This window comes from Nicotiana attenuata, unplaced genomic scaffold (assembly GCF_001879085.1).
Source record: "Nicotiana attenuata strain UT unplaced genomic scaffold, NIATTr2, whole genome shotgun sequence".
Classification (NCBI taxonomy): Eukaryota; Viridiplantae; Streptophyta; class Magnoliopsida; order Solanales; family Solanaceae; genus Nicotiana; species Nicotiana attenuata.
Window position 1 is genome coordinate 33,728 of NW_017673349.1, and position 9,232 is coordinate 42,959.

Sequence of the window (9,232 nt, forward strand, 5' to 3'; positions counted from 1 at the left end):
TGAAGTATCAAATCACATAAAACAACATCGAAACGACGGATCAAACCAAAAATCAAGCTTATGAACTTCCAAATCCTCAAAATACGCTTTCGATAAAAAACCGAACCAAACCACGTCCGAATGACCTGAAATTTTGCACACACATCCCAAATGACATGACGGAGCTATTGCAACTTCCGGAATTCCATTCCGACCCTCGGATCAAAATCTCACTATCGGACTGGAACTTCAAAAATTCAAACTTCGGCATTTCTAGCCTAAACTAGCTACGGACCTCCAAAACACATTCCGAACACGCTTCCAACCCCGAAATCACCTAACGGTGCTAACGGAACCATCAGATTTCCATTCCGAGGTCGTCTTCACACTGTTTCGACTACAGACCACTTTCCAACACTTAAGCTCTCATTTAGGGACCAAGTGTCCCAAAACTCTCCTAAAACCCAACACCGAATGACCCGGCAAACCAAAATAGCAAAAATGAGCTTAGGGGAAGCAGAAAATAGGGGATCGGGGCGTGAATTCTAAAAAAGACCGGTCGGGTCGTTACATCCTCCCACACTTAAACATTCGTTCGTCCTCGAACGAGCAAAGAGAGCACACTGAAATCTTCAAGTCACTGAGTGCGCACTCCAACATACACCCGCGGGTGATCCCACGTCACCCCAATCCACTTAAGCTTGACGACACCATCCCAACTGAAATTTAACCTTCCTAGCAATACCAATAGGCCTTCAAGCCAGGATTCTCACCTTCCATCTGTTTCCAAAAGACTCGATCCTAAATCCATGCCCGGTATCAGTCTCAACCAGCTATTTCAATACAAGCCAACACACACAGGGTACAACCACACAACATGACACATCACACATAGGCCCACAATAACATTCCTGATAGCAATACGTGCCTGAGATCAAATCCGTACCGTCCATAAGCCTCATATCCAATAGGAACTCTTTTCAAACCTCCACAGCACTGGCGATGATGCAATAACCACGAGATCCACATACCAAAACAACCGAACAACCAAGTATCAGCCAATACGAACGGGTACACACCCCACAAGCTAAAACTCAAGAAGCATAGAACGGAAATGACTGAATATGAGAAAGGAAACACATAAGGGAACGAACAAACAAATCAAACTAGCACAAATTCTTCTAAAACACAAATCGACAAAACATCTAACAAGAGAGAATGAAAGCATATAAAAGATTCGCAAGGATCTTATACTGATATAACTCTCACCGCAGTACACAGCCCGGTCTCAACATATCAAAACACCTGAAATCACGAGGGTCCCGCCCTCAGCACTGAATCACAAGTAGGGCACACATTAACCCATCTAGAGACTCTCACTAGATCAATTCCGTCTACAAATTTACAACACAGACTGGCTCCCACACCGGTGGAGCATAGAAATCACAGCTCGTAACCAAGAATACTCAGAGATCAAATCAAACCTACCGAAACAGATAACATGAATTTACTACTAGCCTCATAACTCTCGACAACAGCTAGGAACGGACGATAGACACGGCTATCACTCTTAGAACCTCCCAACAGAATACTCACGTAGACAGAGTACAATCATGAAACGCACTCATAAATGGAACAACAAATAAGGGAACTCACCCCGCTAAGCAGAACTGTGATGAACTACAGATAGTGCCCTCTATAACAAACCGAATCTGTACCTGAATGACATTCAAATGGCGCACCAGCCTCAAGCCTACTGTATGAAACACATCAACGAGTCGGGCCTCCCCCTCTTGGGCGCCCTCTACCTGCTGGAATACCTCGCCGGGACACACCGATCCGAAGTCTGGGACAATCCCTCACCATGTGGCTAGTATCTCCACACTCAAAGCACCCTCTCTGCTGACGAGGCGGTGGGAACTGTGCGATACGGGTACTCCGAGACCTATGAACACCTGAGTCACCATGCAAAGCCTGAAGCGCGAACTGAACTGGCTGACCCGCAAAACCTCTACCATGACGCACCCTGCCTCCAAAATAAGGACCTGTATATCTCCTCGGTCTACGAGGACCCCTCGCCTCCTCAAACTCTCGCTCCTGATCTCGCCTGCTCTCTCTCTCATGACCCTGCCTGCCCTCTCTCTCTCTAGCATGCATACCCTCTATCCTCCTAGCAATGTTCACCACCTGCTGATATGGAATATCCATCTCCAACTCACGGGCCATGCTGGACCTGATGCTAGGAATAAGCCCCTCAATGAACCGGCGAACCTTCTCGCGAAATGTAGAAACCAAGGCTGAGGCGTGTCTAGCCAAACTGGTGTAACGGACAGCATACTCCGAGACGGTCATAGCACCCTGGCGCAAATGCTCAAACTCCGCGCGCCATGCATCCCTGAGGCTCTGAGGAACAAACTCTCTCAGAAACATATCTGAAAACTGGGTCCAAGTCAGTGAAGCTGCCTCGTCTGGGCTGTCTAACTCATAGGTGCGCCACCAATCATAGGCGGCTCCTCGAAGCTGAAAAGTAGTGAAAGAAACCCCGCTCGATCCAGAGATACCCATAGTACGGAGAATACGGTAACACTCATCAAGAAACCCCAAGGCATCGTCTGATGCTAATCCACTGAACACCGGAAGGTCATACTTCTTGAACCTCTCTAGTCTCATCTGCTCCTGCTCGGAAGCCGCTGCCATGCCCTCGGGCTGAACTGGTGTCGCAGGCGGTGCAGGAATAATCTCTGGGACCTACTCAACATGCGCTTACTGCTCAGGAGTGTGGGCGGTGGGAGTCTGTGCTCCTCCCCCGGCCTGGGATGTGGCTGCGGCAAGGGGAAGCAATCCTGCCTGAGCCAAAGTGGTGTACATACTCATCAACTGTGCCAAAGTCTCCTGAATGGCTAGGGTAGTAGTAGCAGTGGGCGTGTCAGGTGCCTGGACTCCGGCTGGATCTGCTGGTGGTACCTCGGCGGCAGCTCGCGCAGGCGCTCTCGCTGCACCACGTGCGCGTCCTCGAACTCTACCCGGCCCCGACCTCCGACGGCAGCAGCAGGGGGCGCGGGTGCCTGATCACCTCGGGTAGTACGTGTCCTCACCATCTGTGAGAGAGTAGAAAACAGAGGTTTAGGATTGTGGATGTCAAAAATCTCGCACGACAGGGAAATCAAATGAAGTTGAATTTCCCAACGGTTACATAGCCTCTCGCAGATAAGTACAGACGTCTCCATACCGATCCACGAGACTCTAATAAACCGGCTTGTGATCTGTGACTCCTATGAACCTAGAGCTCTGATACCAACTTGTCACGACCCCAGTTCGCCCTCCGTGAACATGTCGTGATGGCACCTAGTCCCTACGACTAGGTAAGGCTAACAATGCGGAAGATAAGCCATAATTGCGGAAGAAAGTAAATAAAACTGAACTAGCAAAAATAAAACGGTGTTTAAGGTGCCGCTCGGCACATACCACAACAATTATCGAAGCTAACACATTCCCAAAACCCGGAAACTCACAAATCATAAGCTAAGGGATACATAAGAGGCTCTGACTCAAGAATATCTATATAAGGGAGAAATACTGAAAGAGCTATACTTATTACAGAAAGGCTGAAAGGGACTCTTCAGTTTGCGGACGTAGCAGATATACCTCGAAGTCTCTACCGATACGCCTCCTTCCAAGGCTGACAGAACTGAGTGGGAGTACCTGTATCTGCACAACAAAAATGTGCAGAAGAGTAGCATGAGCACACCACGGCGGTGCCCAGTAAGTATCAAGACTAACCTCGGTGGAGTAGTGACGAGGAACAGTCGAGACACCTATCGGTCAATAAACAGTATAATCATAGGAATAATGGTAACGACATATAAATATGTAAAGACTGCATGAATGACCAAAAAGGCTTCAATTCACAATAAGGGATAAATACAACAATTAACAACAAGAATATAATAAACGATGATACAAAACGACGGCAGAATCACAATCCAAATCCTAAGGTCACAACACAGCATGGGGAAAAACAAGTCAATAACTCATATCCTACAATGATGTTCACAAAAGGTCTTATTCAACTCTTTCCACAATTTCACCAAGTCTCGGATAACCACAACTCGTAAAAGGCCCAGCATCTGAAATCTAACAAATGGGCATCCCGTGCCCCATCAACCTCATGGTCAAGCTGACAACTAACTGGCCAACTAGGGTCACTCTCACAAATATAATGGATAACGAGGGCGTACCTCCACCCTTAGCAAAAATCAGGAGGAAATTCACCTCTAATAGGAGTGTTCAGCTACGTGTACGCTTGTGCAAGTGTCTCTAACAAAATTCTACCAGCTAGCAAACATGAAAAGGAGAACGGATCGCACGTACGATGTTTCCTCACAACTCCCAAGCGGTAACGCTCATACAGGAAAACAACCCACAATCACAATATAAAACAAATAGGAATGTATCCACAGGCCGTCACAACTCTATACAATCAATCCGTGACATAGCCCACTTATTTCACCACGTGTGCAATAAATAGTATAATAGGCACCGCCTTATTTTGCCACACGCGCATAACAATGTCCCACCTTATTCCGCCATATGCGCAACCCACATATAAGCATATAGCATATCCCGCCTTATTACGCCGCATGTGCAAAACATCAATAACAACAATGGCACGGCAAAGACCTCATGCAACCCTTCAACAACAACCGCACGGCAGAAACCTCGTGCATCACTGTAGCAACAACCGCACGGCAAAGACCTCGTGCATCACAATATCAACAGCCGCACGGCAGAAACCTCGTGCATCACAATCTCAACAACCGCACGGCAGAAACCTCGTGCATCACAATCTCAACAATCGCACGGCTGAAACCTCGTGCATCACAATCTCAAGTACAACACAACAAATGACAATATATACAGGAACAAAGCAAGAGAATCAACTCAAAAAATTCCGTTCACCAAAAGACGGTACAACTAACTCACAAGGAATAACCGTAACAGGGAAATACTAAGCGCAATAAGAACAACTCGACAAGGAGAATATATNAGAAAAAGTGCCAACAAAACATACAAAAGAGTCTTGTTTTCAAAAAATAGTTAGGTTTATTTGATCGAACTACGCAGGTTTGATTCTCACCGGATGTGAGATACGTAGGCAACCCTCATCGGGTCCAACCCCCCTTTTGCAAAAATAGCCAAAAAATGTCAAATTTTAAATTTCGTCTTGAATAAGTCGGGTGCCGCCATTTTTGTTTAAAATAAGCCGAATGTCCCAAAAAGGGCGCCGGAAGGCCGTTTTTGGAAGAATCGCCACCTTGAGTCATTTTCAATGGTTAGCCAGCACAACCTTAAAATCATCTCCCCGAAGTGCTGAAAGGCCGTACTTGCAAAACCGGTCATTTGTTTTAAATTGGAAGTTTGAACAAAAATAGTGCCATTTTTCATTTCTAGGTCAAATAAGTGATTAAATCACCTTAATAAATGTGCAGGATGAGCACGACTCAAAACGAACCTTTTTCAATCATGCATAAAATCCCTTTGGAGTTGCGTCTGTGGTGGAACGACTTAGGAGGAGAAGGGCAAGATGAGGTCAAAAAATATTTGAAAGGGCTTACCGGTTTGTTAGAGATTGTGCCTCGGGGAGACATCATCAGAGCGTTGGTCACATGTTGGGACCTGGCACATAACGTCTTCCATTTCTCGGACTTTGAGTTGACCCCGAAACTAGAGGAAATAGCCAGCTACATCGGAAAAGATGAGGCTCCTTTAAGGCATAAGTACTTGGTGGCCCCGAGAACTGTGGTTGTGCACAGATTTTTAGACTCATTGAAAATAAGCAGGACGGTCCACAATGTAGATTTTGCAAATGGCTTTTGTACGCCACAATTCATATATCACAGATACGGCCATGTAGGAGGTTTCAACAACCCGAAAAACAAGATATGTAGCAAAGGGAACCGCCAAAAATGGGAGGAGCATAGACGTTTTGCTTTTATGGTGGTCTTTTTGGGGCTTGTGGTATTTCCAAGGAAAGACGGAAACATTGACATAAAAATAGCCGGGATCGTCAGCACTCTACTTACTCAAGCCAAAAGCACCCTTGCGCCCATGATATTAGCCGAAATCTTCCGCGCTCTTACAGCTTGCAAAGCCGGGGGAGACTTCTTCGAGGGGTGCAATTTATTGCTGCAAATGTGGATGACCGAACACTTGTGCCATCGTCCTCAGTTCCTGAGTTATTGTTCTACAAAGAAGACATGTATAGAGGAGTTTTACACAAGGATTAAGGGGATCAGCTTGCCCGAGGGATTCATAGGCTAGACTTCATACTTTCGGTCCCTCACTGCTAGTCAAATAGAGTGGACATTTGGATGGTTGCCTGTCAATGAAATCATATATATGCCAGCAACGGGGCCGCACTTCCTTTTGATGGGTCGTAAGAGCATCCAGCCCTATGCCCCGTATCGGGTTTTAAGGCAACTCGGGAGGTGCCAAATAGTGCAAAAAGATGGCGATCTTAGAGCTCAGGCGGTTGAAATTAGCCTTGACGGACAGTTCCCCGAAGCAAGAGTCCGCCAGATCTGGAACGAATGCCAATACTTAAAAGAGGATACTTGCGTACAGGATCGGGCCAAAGGCGAAGTGGCGCCAGGATACCTTGCTTGGTATTGGAGAGAATATGAGCATGAAAGGCCAGCTAAAAGACCGCACATCCGGGAGTTTCCCGAATCATCGCAAGAACAGTGGGCTTGGTTAGCTAAAGAAAATGAATATAGGGCCCACATAGGGGCGTTGGAAAAACAGGTCCAAAACCTCCAGTTTGAAAACAGCGTGCAAGCCGCGGCTGACGAGGATGAGAGAAAGAAATTGGCCAAAGAGAATGAAGCTTTACGAGCCCAAATCCACAAGATGAAGTTAGCGGCCGAAAATCCCGCCAGGAGTGCCAAAGATACAAAACTTATAGAAAACCTAAGGCAAAAAGTGAATGACTACAGTTTTGACCTCAACAAAGTGGAAAAGGAATTAGCTGGGGTTCGGAAACAATTGGCTAAAAACGCAGAAGAACGGGCCCGCATGGTTAAACAGTTGAAAGAAGAATACGATAATGAGGTCACAGGATTAAAGAAAAAGGTCATTGCCACAGAGAACAGAATGATCAAACAGGCAAAAGAATTCAAAGTTGAAAGAGAGAAGTTACATGGCATTGGCACAGTTAGAAATGGACTTGCAACAACTCCGGGAACAAAACCAGGCAGCCGAGCAAACTTTGGAGGCTAGGACCCAACAGATAGGGCGGTTGCTTCAAGAAAAAGGCAGAATCAGAGAGAGAATCTTAACCGTTGCTCATTCTATTACTAGGAAATGCCAAATGTGCGAGAACATGACCCGTACCACCTTCTTTGCATTAGTGATGATATTTGTGAAGCAGATAATGAGTGACCTGGACAGACTTCAAGGGGAACTTGCATATAGGCCTGCGGCGAGACCGAACGATGTCCCGCGGGCACCAGGAGCTTTAATGTATTAATGATTGTCTTTTGAGTCTGTATTTCTTTTCTACTAGAGTTTGTCATTTGAGTCTGTATTTTCGTTTCTGCTGGAGTCTGTATTTCCTTTTACTTAAAGTCAGTCAGTTGATTGAGTTTGTATTTTTGTTTAAACTAGAACAGGGATGGCGGAGTCTATAGTTCTTTTCTGCATTAGAGTCTGTTAGTTGTTTAATCTGTCCGCTTTGAGTCTTTGTAATAGACGTAGTTGCAATCAATAAAATTGAAATTCCCATAAAAATATTTTGCTTCTATTTTACATTTATTCTTCGCGAACTACGCTTGGTCTGATTCACACGGGGTCGTGATACGTAGGCAATCTCCATAGGATTCGACCGTAACCAAATAATAAAAATAGGAGAGAAAATGCAAAAAGAGGGAAAGGGAAGAAACAAACCATGGAAAACGCGAGGGAAGACTGAGAGGAAAGGCATGGCAAATAAAGAAAAATGAAAAGGCCGGGATGACGCATGCAACCAAGAAAGGCATAATAGAAATGGTTAACTGCTTAGGTGCATTCACTCCCCAATGTGCGGTCATCTATCTGTTAATGCCCTAACCGCTAACAACGTTGTTGTTGTTGATGAGTCCAGGAAAGTAGTTAAGTTGACTGGCATTCTAGCAACCTATCCCTACAACACCCGCTCTAAGGATAAGTCAAACATGGTCAACCAGGAATTGGAAGCAAGCATTGTCGACCCATCTAGAGAGGAGGAAGTAGTGGACGTTAGTGCAATGAAGGAGGAGATGTATAAACTGAAGCAACAAATGGCCGAGATGTACTATGCCTGGCGAAGGGACATCCACCACCTGCCCATCCTACTAACCCCACCTACCTCCCACCACTAGCTCAGCCTCAAAATCCTCCCACAGTGAACTCATCTCCTGCTTTCCCTACTTACCAGCAGTACTACGGAACCACCTCTCAAACACCACCACCTCCACCACCCAAACAAATTCCATGCCCTCCACCACCAATTACTCCTGTGTTCGTGGCTCCCCCACCTGTCACACTACACAGGTCTTCTAGTGAACCTTTGTTCCAAACCCATGATAACCAGTATTACCCACCCGAAGCCACTTTCAAACCGCCAGAGCCATGCCCTTACACTCCCCGTCTTGATCTCTCAGCTGAGGAAGAAAAGCCTCCCAAAAACCCTGAGCAAGAGGAAATGATACGGAAGGTTAAGAGCTTAGAACAGTCATTCCTAAATATGCAGGGGCTCGGAGGACAAGTGAGTGTAGCTTACAAGGACCTGTGCCTGTTTCCTGATGTCCAGTTGCCAGCAGGATTCAAGTTACCCAAGTTTGACTTATATGATGGACATGGTGATCCGGTGGCCCACTTAAGGGGGTTCTGCAGCAAGATGAGAGGAGCTGGAGGAAGGGACGAGTTATTGATGGCTTACTTTAGTCAAAGTCTAAGTGGAGCAGCTTTGGAGTGTTACACACGACAGGATCATGCTCGATGGTACACTTGGGACGTCCTGGCCCAAGCATTTGCATGTCATTTTCAGTACAATCTCGAAATTGTCCTGGACCGTCTGTCACTAACTAAAATTGAGAAGAAGCCTGGAGAAAAGCTTCAAAGAGTATGGTTTTCGGTGGAGAGAGCAGGCGGCAAGAGTCGATCCTCCAATGAAAGAGAACGAGATGGTTGATTATTTCCTACAGGCTTTGGAGCCAACCTATTATGGTCATCTGGT